Source organism: Tachypleus tridentatus, unplaced genomic scaffold (genome assembly GCF_004210375.1).
Source record: "Tachypleus tridentatus isolate NWPU-2018 unplaced genomic scaffold, ASM421037v1 Hic_cluster_1, whole genome shotgun sequence".
Classification (NCBI taxonomy): domain Eukaryota; kingdom Metazoa; phylum Arthropoda; class Merostomata; order Xiphosura; family Limulidae; genus Tachypleus; species Tachypleus tridentatus.
The window spans coordinates 10,100,065-10,112,653 of NW_027467777.1; the positions used below are offsets into that span (position 1 = coordinate 10,100,065).

General features: G+C 25.9%; 1 protein-coding gene across 2 annotated transcripts in view; it reads left to right on the plus strand.

Moving 5' to 3' along the window:
- The first annotated feature begins 881 nt into the window (after positions 1 to 881).
- The window catches only part of LOC143241858 (WD repeat-containing protein 17-like), a 29,465-nt gene continuing 17,757 nt past the window's right edge, over positions 882 to 12,589 (plus strand). Inside the window, exon 1 of one of the 2 annotated variants that reach the window (XM_076485135.1) lies at positions 882 to 1,228. The gene's annotated coding sequence lies outside the window, so the exon portion shown is untranslated. The remainder of the gene's footprint in view (positions 1,229 to 12,589) is intronic. The other variant, XM_076485134.1, reaches the window with a different exon arrangement.

Sequence of the window (12,589 nt, forward strand, 5' to 3'; positions counted from 1 at the left end):
CACATTTCTGAATATATATTAAACTTAAAGAAAGGTGGATGTTAAAATAACATTAAATCCATTTTGCTACTTATTCATCAGATTGGTTAATAACTAATGAAAATCTGAAATATTGTATGTCAGTCCCATTGGTAGTAAATGTGTCTTTGGGATCCAGTGATGAAAACCATCTTCTACATTTTGATGTTGGTATATGCATTCCCCTAACTTCAATACGTTTATGTGTTTCCTTTGTAACTTAGTCATAGTAACTGTGTTATTTTTTGCTGGCTGTATATATGTTTTATGTTTCCTCTTATCCCTAAAAGTACTTATTGTACTTGATGCTTTATATGATAAAAGTCCTCGTGTTTCATGTTTGTCCATCACATTTGAAGTCTAGTTAGCCATGTTGGATTTATAGTTTTAGATTTCTTATTTAACCCTCTTATTTGAAACTTTTCTCTATGTGTTGTTACACTTTTACCTTGTTATCATTTGTCTGTCTCTTTTGTAGGACACTTATGGAACCTATGTAACTTAAAATAACATTCCAATGTGTCTCAGAATGGCTGGTATGGGTATTAACACTTTTAATAATAAACCAGAGAGCAATGTTTTGACCTTTGTAGGTCATCATCAGGTTAATAAAGAAAGAGTTTGCAACTGACAGTTGCCGAGTGCATGTCGTAGGAGTGAGAGTATAAGTGGGTATGGGATTGAAGGGAGTGTGGTAGTTAGATGTTGGGTTGTTAATTAGTACATGTATAAAGATGTTTCTTTATATTGGTTTTAGTTGCTGTATAAGTAGGGCTTCTTTGATTTTGCATTTGTTTATATTTGTTTTCGTAGTTTGTTTCTGGGTGTTTTCTATGGTTATGTTGTGTTTATTTGACTTGCAGTGCTTTAATAGTAAAAGTGTTAATACACATACCAACAGTTCTGAGATACATTTTTATTTGAAGTGGATTTTTTGTCATGAAAAATAACATTCTAATTTACCTTGAGGAACTTAAGTGAGTTAAAGTAACAAAACTTTCTAAATTCAATTCACACCAACTTCATGAAGAAAGAGATAATTTGGAATTTTGTGTTCATTTTTAGGCATTCCTTCCTCCTGTGGATGAGTGTATTATTAAAGCCAAAGAACTTTTAGTAAACAATGGTGACATCTTTGAGACTGTGAAATTCTTTCTCATCTCGACCACCCCTCAGCAAGGATTAGAAGTTGGGCTCAAATATGTGAAAGGTGAGTCGAAAATAAAACTAGTAATAGAACTCAACCAACATATCTGCTCCGGATTAGTAGGAGGACATGCATAGCCAGATATTTTTAAAAATTAATTCTCTCAGAAACAAGATTTAAAAATAAATAAATTTTGTCTTTGTAATGACTTGCTAACATAACTTTATACAACTTTAATATCCATTATGCTACTTTATATTAACAGCCTCTCTGTTCATAACTTGTGTACATCTGATATGTTTTGGACCATACTGATCCTATATGATTTCAAAGAAACTTAAGCAAATTAGAGTTGATAAAATACATTGTCTTCAGAGAGTTCTGTTAAGTCAAATAGTAGAAATTAAACTATGATTATATGAAATATCTTTAAAGAAAAATTTTTTCATTTTTCACACTGATTTTTTAGGCTTAACCTTAAGGCTTACAAACAACTAATGTATTTGTTATAAACTCACCACAATTCTGTGATTTGTATACTACTAGTCACCCGATAAGTCAGTCATAAGATATCATTTCACAATGTCTAGATCTGGGGTTTGATTCCTGCAGTAGATAGAGCCAGTGTAGCTTTGTTCTAAAACAACAGTTTTAATGATTTTAATAATTTCATCTTTTCAAAAGCAATTTGTGAAAATTTATACTGATTTGCCTATAAATTCAAAATAAATTCCAATTATAATTAGAAATGAATGTTACTTGATTAAGAAGATAATGAACACAACAGGGAACCTTGTTATAGGAAATTTCATCTTTGTTTCAGCTAATTTGAAGTTATCAAGTTGAATACCAAAAAACGCTTGCAGTTTACACTGCTAGTATATAATTATATGCTTGCACTCCTTATCTTTAACCTTAATAATTATTATAAAGGAAAACCTGGGCATATTTAATATTGTGGTTAAATTGTCAACATTCATATAACATTTTTGTGCTACTATAAGTGAACAGAAACTAAACAAACTTTGTCTTTAAGATTGGTAAGATGGAACATGAACATCAGCTGAACAAACTTTGTTTTTAAGATTGGTAACATGGAACATGAACATCAGCTGAACAAACTTTGTTTTTAAGATTGGTAAGATGGAACATGAACATCAGCTGAACAAACTTTGTCTTTAAGATTGGTAAGATGGAACACGAACATCAGCTGAACAAACTTTGTCTTTAAGATTGGTAAGATGGAACATGAACATCAGCTGAACAAACTTTGTCTTTAAGATTGGTAAGATGGAACATGAACATCAGCTGAACAAACTTTGTCTTTAAGATTGGTAAGATGGAACATGAACATCAGCTGAACAAACTTTGTTTTTAAGATTGGTAAGATGGAACATGAACATCAGCTGAACAAACTTTGTTTTTAAGATTGGTAAGATGGAACATGAACATCAGATGAACAAACTTTGTTTTTAAGATTGGTAAGATGGAACATGAACATCAGCTGAACAAACTTTGTCTTTAAGATTGGTAAGATGGAACATGAACATCAGCTGAACAAACTTTCTCTTTAAGATTGGTAAGATGGAACATGAACATCAGCTGAACAAACTTTGTTTTTAAGATTGGTAAGATGGAACATGAACATCAGCTGAACAAACTTTGTTTTTAAGATTGGTAAGATGGAACACGAACATCAGCTGAACAAACTTTGTTTTTAAGATTGGTAAGATGGAACACGAACATCAGCTGAACAAACTTTGTTTTTAAGATTGGTAAGATGGAACACGAACATCAGCTGAACAAACTTTGTTTTTGAGATTGGTAAGATGGAACATGAACATCAGCTGAACAAACTTTGTTTTTAAGATTGGTATGATGGAACATGAACATCAGCTGGACAAACTTTCTTTTTAAGATTGGTAAGATGGAACATGAACATCAGCTGAACAAACTTTTGTCTTTAAGATTGGTAAGATGGAACATGAACATCAGCTGAACAAACTTTGTTTTTAAGATTGGTAAGATGGAACATGAACATCAGCTGAACAAACTTTCTCTTTAAGATTGATAAGATGGAACATGAACATCAGCTGAACAAACTTTGTTTTTAAGATTGGTAAGATGGAACATGAACATCAGCTGAACAAACTTTGTTTTTAAGATTGGTAAGATGGAACATGAACATCAGATGAACAAACTTTGTCTTTAAGATTGGTAAGATGGAACATGAACATCAGCTGAACAAGCTTTGTCTTTAAGATTGGTAAGATGGAACATGAACATCAGCTGAACAAACTTTGTCTTTAAGGATGATATTATTGAACACAAACAGAAACTAAACAAACTCTTTTAGAGACTAGTAATATCAAATATGAACAGAAACTGAACGAACTTTGTCTTGAAAGCTGATAATACCAAAAATAAAAAGAAATTGGACAATATTTGCTTTTAAGATTTGTAGTACCAATTGTGAACAGAAACTGAACAAGCATTCGTTCTTGAGATTAGTAATAGTAAATTTGAACAGAAAGTGAAGAAAGTTTGTGTTTAAGATCAGTCAGTACCATCCATGAACAGGAAATGAATAAAAAAATGTCTTTTATAAAAACAAACAATGAGTTTCCACCAGAAAGTTACATTTAAATTTCTTGTTGTTTTCACCAAATAGTTAAATTAAGATTTATTGTTCCATACTGTACTTAAAACTTATCACAGTTGTGGTCAAAAAGTTCTGTACATATTCTAATGAACAAAATTTCCCAACTGTCCACTGCAGGTTATGAATCAATTTAAACAAAACCTTGTTTTATAATTTATGTACCAAGGCATATTCACATCCTTTCTAAGGTAAGGGGGAAAGGTTTTCCATTTCTAAGAACTAACATGTAACAAAGCATAAATTAATGTCCTAAGATATTAAGAACTAGTATAATAGGTAATAAAACATAAATTAATGTTCTAAGATACTAAGAACTAGTATAATATGTAATAAAGCATAAATTAATGTTCTAAAGTACTAACAACTAGTATCATATGTAATAAAGCATAAATTAATGTTCTAAGATGCTAAGAACTAGTATAATAGGTAATAAAACATAAATTAATGTTCTAAGATACTAGGAACTAGTATTATATGTAATAAAACATAAATTAATGATCTAAGATACTAAGAACTAGTATAGTGTTCTAAGATACTAAGAACTAGTATAGTGTTCTAAGATACTAAGAACTAGTATAATGTTCTAAGATACTAAGAACTAGTATCATATGTAATAAAGCATAAATTAATGTTCTAAGATACTAAGAACTAGTATCATATGTAATAAAGCATAAATTAATGTCCTAAGATACTACGAACTAGTATAATATGTAATAAAACATAAATTAATGATCTAAGATACTAAGAACTAGTATCATATGTAATAAAGCATAAATTAATGTTCTAAGATGCTAAGAACTAGTATAATATGTAAGAAAGCATAAATTAATGTTCTAAGATATTAAGAACTAGTATAATAAGTAATAAAGCATAAATTAATGTCCTAAGATATTAAGAACTAGTATAATAGGTAATAAAACATAAATTAATGTTCCAAGATACTAAGAACTAGTATTATATGTAATAAAACATAAATTAATGATCTAAGATACTAAGAACTAGTATAGTGTTCTAAGATACTAAGAACTAGTATAGTGTTCTAAGATACTAAGAACTAGTATAATGTTCTAAGATACTAAGAACTAGTATCATATGTAATAAAGCATAAATTAATGTCCTAAGATACTATGAACTAGTATAATATGTAATAAAATATAAATTAATGATCTAAGATACTAAGAACTAGTATAATATGTAATAAAGCATAAATTAATGTTCTAAGATACTAAGAACTAGTATAATATGTAATAAAGCATAAATTAATGTTCTAAGATACTAGGAACTAGTATAATATGTAATAAAACACAAATTAATGATCTAAGATACTAAGAACTGGTATAATGTGTAATAAAACATAAATTAATGTTCCAAGATAATAAGAACTAGTATAATGTTCTAAGATATTAGAAACTAGTATAATATGTAATAAAACATAAATTAATGATATAAGATATAAAGAACTAGTATAATGTTCTAAGATACAAAGAACTAGTATAATGTTCTAAGATACTAAGATATTAAGAACAAGTATCATATGTAATAAAGCATAAATTAATGTTCTAAGATACTAAGAACTAGTATAATATGTAATAAAGCATAAATTAATGTTCTAAAATACTAAGAAGTAGTGTAATATGTAATAAAGCATAAATTAATGTTCTAAGATGCTAAGAACCGGTATAATATGTAATAAAGAATAAATTAATGTTCTAAGATACAAAGAACTAGTATAATGTTCTAAGATACTAAGAACTAGTATGATATGTCATAAAACATAAATTAATGTTCTAAAATACTAAGAAGTAATATACTATCTAATAAAGCATAATGTTCTAAGATACTAGGAACTAGTATAATATGTAATAAAGCATAAATTAATGTTCTAAAATACTAAGAAGTAATATACTATGTAATAAAGCATAATATTCTAAGATACTAGGAACTAGTATAATATGTAATAAAGCATAAATTAATGTTCTAAGATACTAAGAACTAGTATAATAAGTAATAAAACATAAATTAATGTTCTAAGATACTAAGAACTAGCATTATATGTAATAAAGCATAAGTTAATGTTCTAAAATACTAAGAAGTAATATACTATGTAATAAAGCATAATGTTCTAAGATACTAGGAACTAGTATAATATGTAATAAAGCATAAATTAATGTTCTAAGATACTAAGAACTAGTATAATAAGTAATAAAACATAAATTAATGTTCTAAGATACTAGGAACTAGTATAATATGTAATAAAACAAATTAATGTTCTAAGATACTAAGAACTAGTACTATATGTAATAAAGCATAAATTAATGTTCTAAGATATTAAGAACTATTATAATAAGTAATAAAACATAAATTAATGTTCTAAGATACTAAGAACTAGTATCATATGTAATAAAGCTTATATTAATGTTCCAATATACTAAGAACAGTATAATTAGTAATAAAACATAAATTAATGTTCTAAGATACTAAGAACTAGTATAATATGTAATAAAGCATAAAGTAATGTTCTGAGATACTAAGAACTAGAATGCTATGTCATAAAACATAAATTAATGTTCTAAGATACTAAGTTATTAAGAACTAGTATCACATGTAATAAAGCATAAATTAATGTTCTAAGATACTAAGAACTAGTATAATATGTAATAAAGCATAAATTAATGTTCTAAGATACTAAGAACTAGTATAATATGTAATAAAGCATAAATTAATGTTCTAAAATACTAAGAAGTAGTATAATATGTAATAAAGCATAATGTTCTAAGATACTAAGAACTAGTATAATATGTAATAAAGCAGAAATTAATGTTCTAAGATACTAGGAACTAGTATAATATGTAATAAAACAAATTAATGATCTAAGATATTAAGAACTGGTATAATATGTAATAAAACATAAATTAATGTTTCAAGATACTAAGAACTAGTATAATGTTCTAAGATACTAAGATCTAGTATAATGTTCTAAGATACTAAGATCTAGTATAATGTTCTAGGATATTAGGAACTAGTATAATATGTAATAAAATATAAATTAATGATATAAGATATTAAGAACTAGTAGAATGTTCTAAGATACTAAGAACTTGTATAATGTTCTAAGATACAAGGAACTAGTATAATATGTAATAAAGCATAAAGTAATGTTCTAACATACTAATAACTAGTATGATATGTCATAAAAAATAAATTAATGTTCTAAGATACTAAGATATTAACAACTAGTATCATATGTAATAAAGCATAAATTAATGTTCTAAGATACTAAGAACTAGTATAATATGTAATAAATCGTAAATTAATGTTCCAAGATACTAAGAACTAGTACTATATGTAATAAAGCATAAATTAATGTTCTAAGATATTAAGAACTATTATAATATGTGATAAAGCATAAATTAATGTTCTAAGATACTAGGAACTAGTATAATAAGTAATAAAGCATAAATTAATGTTCTAAGATACTAGGAACTAGTATAATAAGTAATAAAACATAAATTACTGATCTAAGATACTAAGAACTAGTATCATATGTAATAAAGCATAAATTAATGTCCTAAGATACTACGAACTAGTATAATATGTAATAAAACATAAATTAATGATCTAAGATACTAAGAACTAGTATCATATGTAATAAAGCATAAATTAATGTTCTAAGATGCTAAGAACTAGTATAATATGTAAGAAAGCATAAATTAATGTTCTAAGATATTAAGAACTAGTATAATAAGTAATAAAGCATAAATTAATGTCCTAAGATATTAAGAACTAGTATAATAGGTAATAAAACATAAATTAATGTTCCAAGATACTAAGAACTAGTATTATATGTAATAAAACATAAATTAATGATCTAAGATACTAAGAACTAGTATAGTGTTCTAAGATACTAAGAACTAGTATATTGTTCTAAGATACTAAGAACTAGTATATTGTTCTAAGATACTAAGAACTAGTATCATATGTAATAAAGCATAAATTAATGTCCTAAGATACTACGAACTAGTATAATATGTAATAAAATATAAATTAATGATCTAAGATACTAAGAACTAGTATAATATGTAATAAAGCATAAATTAATGTTCTAAGATACTAAGAACTAGTATAATATGTAATAAAGCATAAATTAATGTTCTAAGATACTAAGAACTAGTATAATATGTAATAAAGCATAAATTAATGTTCTAAGATACTAGGAACTAGTATAATATGTAATAAAACACAAATTAATGATCTAAGATACTAAGAACTGGTATAATGTGTAATAAAACATAAATTAATGTTCCAAGATAATAAGAACTAGTATAATGTTCTAAGATATTAGAAACTAGTATAATATGTAATAAAACATAAATTAATGATATAAGATATTAAGAACTAGTATAATGTTCTAAGATACAAAGAACTAGTATAATGTTCTAAGATACTAAGATATTAAGAACAAGTATCATATGTAATAAAGCATAAATTAATGTTCTAAGATACTAAGAACTGGTATAATATGTAATAAAGCATAAATTAATGTTCTAAAATACTAAGAAGTAGTGTAATATGTAATAAAGCATAAATTAATGTTCTAAGATACTAAGAACCAGTATAATATGTAATAAAGCATAAATTAATGTTCTAAGATACAAAGAACCAGTATAATGTTCTAAGATACTAAGAACTAGTATAATATGTAATAAAGCATAAATTAATGTTCTAAAATACTAAGAAGTAATATACTATGTAATAAAGCATAATATTCTAAGATACTAGGAACTAGTATAATATGTAATAAAGCATAAATTAATGTTCTAAGATACTAAGAACTAGTATAATAAGTAATAAAACATAAATTAATGTTGTAAGATATTAAGAACTATTATAATATATAATAAAGCATAAATTAATGTTCCAAGATACTAAGAACTAGTATAATAAGTAATAAAACATAAATTAATGTTCTAAGATACTAGGAACTAGTATAATATGTAATAAAGCATAAATTAATGTTCTAAGATACTAAGAACTAGTATAATAAGTAATAAAGCATAAATTAATGTTCTAAGATACTAAGAACTAGTATAATAAGTAATAAAACATAAATTAATGTTCTAAGATACTAGGAACTAGTATAATATGTAATAAAACAAATTAATGTTCTAAGATACTAAGAACTAGTACTATATGTAATAAAGCATAAATTAATGTTCTAAGATATTAAGAACTATTATAATATATAATAAAGCATATATTAATGTTATAAGATACTAAGAACTAGTATAATAAGTAATAAAGCATAAATTAATGTTCTAAGATACTAAGAACTACTATCATATGTAATAAAGCTTATATTAATGTTCCAATATACTAAGAACAGTATAATTAGTAATAAAACATAAATTAATGTTCTAAGATACTAAGAACTAGTATAATATGTAATAAAGCATAAAGTAATGTTCTGAGATACTAAGAACTAGAATGCTATGTCATAAAACATAAATTAATATTCTAAGATACTAAGTTATTAAGAACTAGTATCATATGTAATAAAGCATAAATTAATGTTCTAAGATACTAGGAACTAGTATAATATGTAATAAAACAAATTAATGATCTAAGATATTAAGAACTGGTATAATATGTAATAAAACATAAATTAATGTTTCAAGATACTAAGAACTAGTATAATGTTCTAAGATACTAAGATCTAGTATAATGTTCTAAGGTACTAAGATCTAGTATAATGTTCTAAGATATTAGGAACTAGTATAATATGTAATAAAATATAAATTAATGATATAAGATATTAAGAACTAGTAGAATGTTCTAAGATACTAAGAACTAGTATAATGTTCTAAGATACAAGGAACTAGTATAATATGTAATAAAGCATAAAGTAATGTTCTAAGATACTAATAACTAGAATGATATGTCATAAAAAATAAATTAATGTTCTAACATACTAAGATATTAACAACTAGTATCATATGTAATAAAGCATAAATTAATGTTCTAAGATACTAAGAACTAGTATAATATGTAATAAATCTTAAATTAATGTTCCAAGATACTAAGAACTAGTACTATATGTAATAAAGCATAAATTAATGTTCTAAGATATTAAGAACTATTATAATATGTGATAAAGCATAAATTAATGTTCTAAGATACTAGGAACTAGTATAATAAGTAATAAAGCATAAATTAATGTTCTAAGATACTAGGAACTAGTATAATAAGTAATAAAGCATAAATTAATGTTCTAAGATACTAGGAACTAGTATAATAAGTAATAAAACATAAATTAATGATCTAAGATACTAAGAACTGGTATAATATGTAATAAAACATAAATTAATGATATAAGATATTAAGAACTAGTATAATATGTAATAAAGCATAAATTAATGTTCCAAGATACTAAGAACTAGTGTCATATCTTATAAAGGGTAAATTAATGTTCTAAGATACTAAGAACTAGTATAATATGTAATAAAGCATAAATTAATGTTCCAAGATACTAAGAACTACTATCATATGTAATAAAACATAAATTAATGTTCCAAGATGCTATGTTATTAAACATGCCGACTTAGTTGTCATTAAATTTTAAACAAAATATACTGAAGCTGTACATGCATTTATCTTTTAGTGTGAACTATAAAATTGTAAGTAGAATTATTTTTCTTTAACTTAATGTAACTGCTGTTTTTTCTGTTTATGTGTGTTTAAGGTTTTTTCAAAATTTTTTCAAAACACCTTGTAACTGGTGTTCTATTGTGTATATATGTGTTAAAGGTTTCTTTAAATTAATGCTGTCCTTGTAACTGGTGTTCTTTTGTGTATATATGTGTTAAAGGTTTCTCTTAATTAAAGCTGTCCTTGTAACTGGTGTTCTTTTGTGTATATATGTGTTACAGGTTTCTTTAAATTAATGCCATCTTTGTAACTGGTGTTCTATTGTGTATATATGTGTTAAAGGTTTCTTTAAATTAATGTTATCCTTGTAACTGGTGTTCTATTGTGGATATATGTGTTACAGGTTTCTTTAAATTAATGCTGTCCTTGTAACTGGTGTTCTTTTGTGTATATATGTGTTAAAGGTGTCTTTAAATTAATGTTATCCTTGTAACTGGTGTTCTATTGTGTATATATGTGTTAAAGGTTTCTCTAAATTAATGCTGTCCTTGTAACTGGTGTTCTATTGTGTATATATGTGTTAAAGGTTTCTTTAAATTAATGCTGTCCTTGTAACTGGTGTTCTATTGTGTATATATGTGTTAAAGGTTTCTCTAAATTAAAGCTGTCCTTGTAACTGGTGTTCTATTGTGTATATATGTGTTAAAGGTTTCTCTAAATTAAATCTGTCCTTGTAACTGGTGTCCTTTTGTGTATATATGTGTTAAAGGTTTCTTTAAATTAAAGCTGTTCTTGTAACTGGTGTTCTTTTGTGTATATATGTGTTACAGGTTTCTTTAAATTAATGTTATCCTTGTAACTGGTGTTCTATTGTGTATATATGTGTTAAAGGTTTCTTTAAATTAAAGTTGTTCTTGTAACTGGTGTTCTATTGTGTATATATGTGTTACAGGTTTCTTTAAATTAACGTTATCCTTATAACTGGTGTTCTATTGTGTATATATGTGTTAAAGGTTTCTCTAAATTAAAGCTGTCCTTGTAACTGGTGTCCATTTGTGTATATATGTGTTAAAGGTTTCTCTAAATTAAAGCTGTCCTTGTAACTGGTGTCCTTTTGTGTATATATGTGTTACAGGTTTCTTTAAATTAATGCTGTCCTTGTAACTGGTGTTCTATTGTGTATATATGTGTTAAAGGTTTCTCTAAATTAATGCTGTCCTTGTAACTGGTGTTCTATTGTGTATATGTGTGTTAAAGGTTTCTCTAAGTTAAAGCTGTCCTTGTAACTGGTGTCCTTTTGTGTATATATGTGTTAAAGGTTTCTTTAAATAAATGCTGTCCTTGTAATTGGTGTTCTTTTGTGTATATATGTGTTAAAGGTTTCTCTAAATTAATGCTGTCCTTGTAACTGGTGTTCTATTGTGTATATATGTGTTAAAGGTTTCTCTAAATTAAAGCTGTCCTTGTAACTGGTGTTCTATTGTGTATATATGTGTTAAAGGTTTCTCTAAATTAAAGCTGTCCTTGTAACTGGTGTTCTATTGTGTATATATGTGTTAAAGGTTTCTCTAAATTAAAGCTGTCCTTGTAACTGGTGTTCTATTGTGTATATATGTGTTAAAGGTTTCTTTAAATTAATGCTGTCCTTGTAACTGGTGTTCTATTGTGTATATATGTGTTAAAGGTTTCTTTAAATTAATGTTCTCCTTGTAACTGGTGTTCTATTGTGTATATATGTGTTAAAGGTTTCTCTAAATTAATGCTGTCCTTGTAACTGGTGTTCTATTGTGTATATATGTGTTAAAGGTTTCTTTAAATTAATGCTGTCCTTGTAACTGGTGTTCTATTGTGTATATATGTGTTAAAGGTTTCTCTAAATTAAAGCTGTCCTTGTAACTGGTCTTCTTTTGTGTATATATGTGTTACAGGTTTCTTTAAATTAATGTTATCCTTGTAACTGGTGTTCTATTGTGTATATATGTGTTAAAGGTTTCTTTAAATTAAAGCTGTCCTTGTAACTGGTGTCCTTTTGTGTATATATGTGTTAAAGGTTTCTCTAAATTAAGGCTGTCCTTGTAACTGGTGTCCTTTTGTGTATATATGTGTTACAGGTTTCT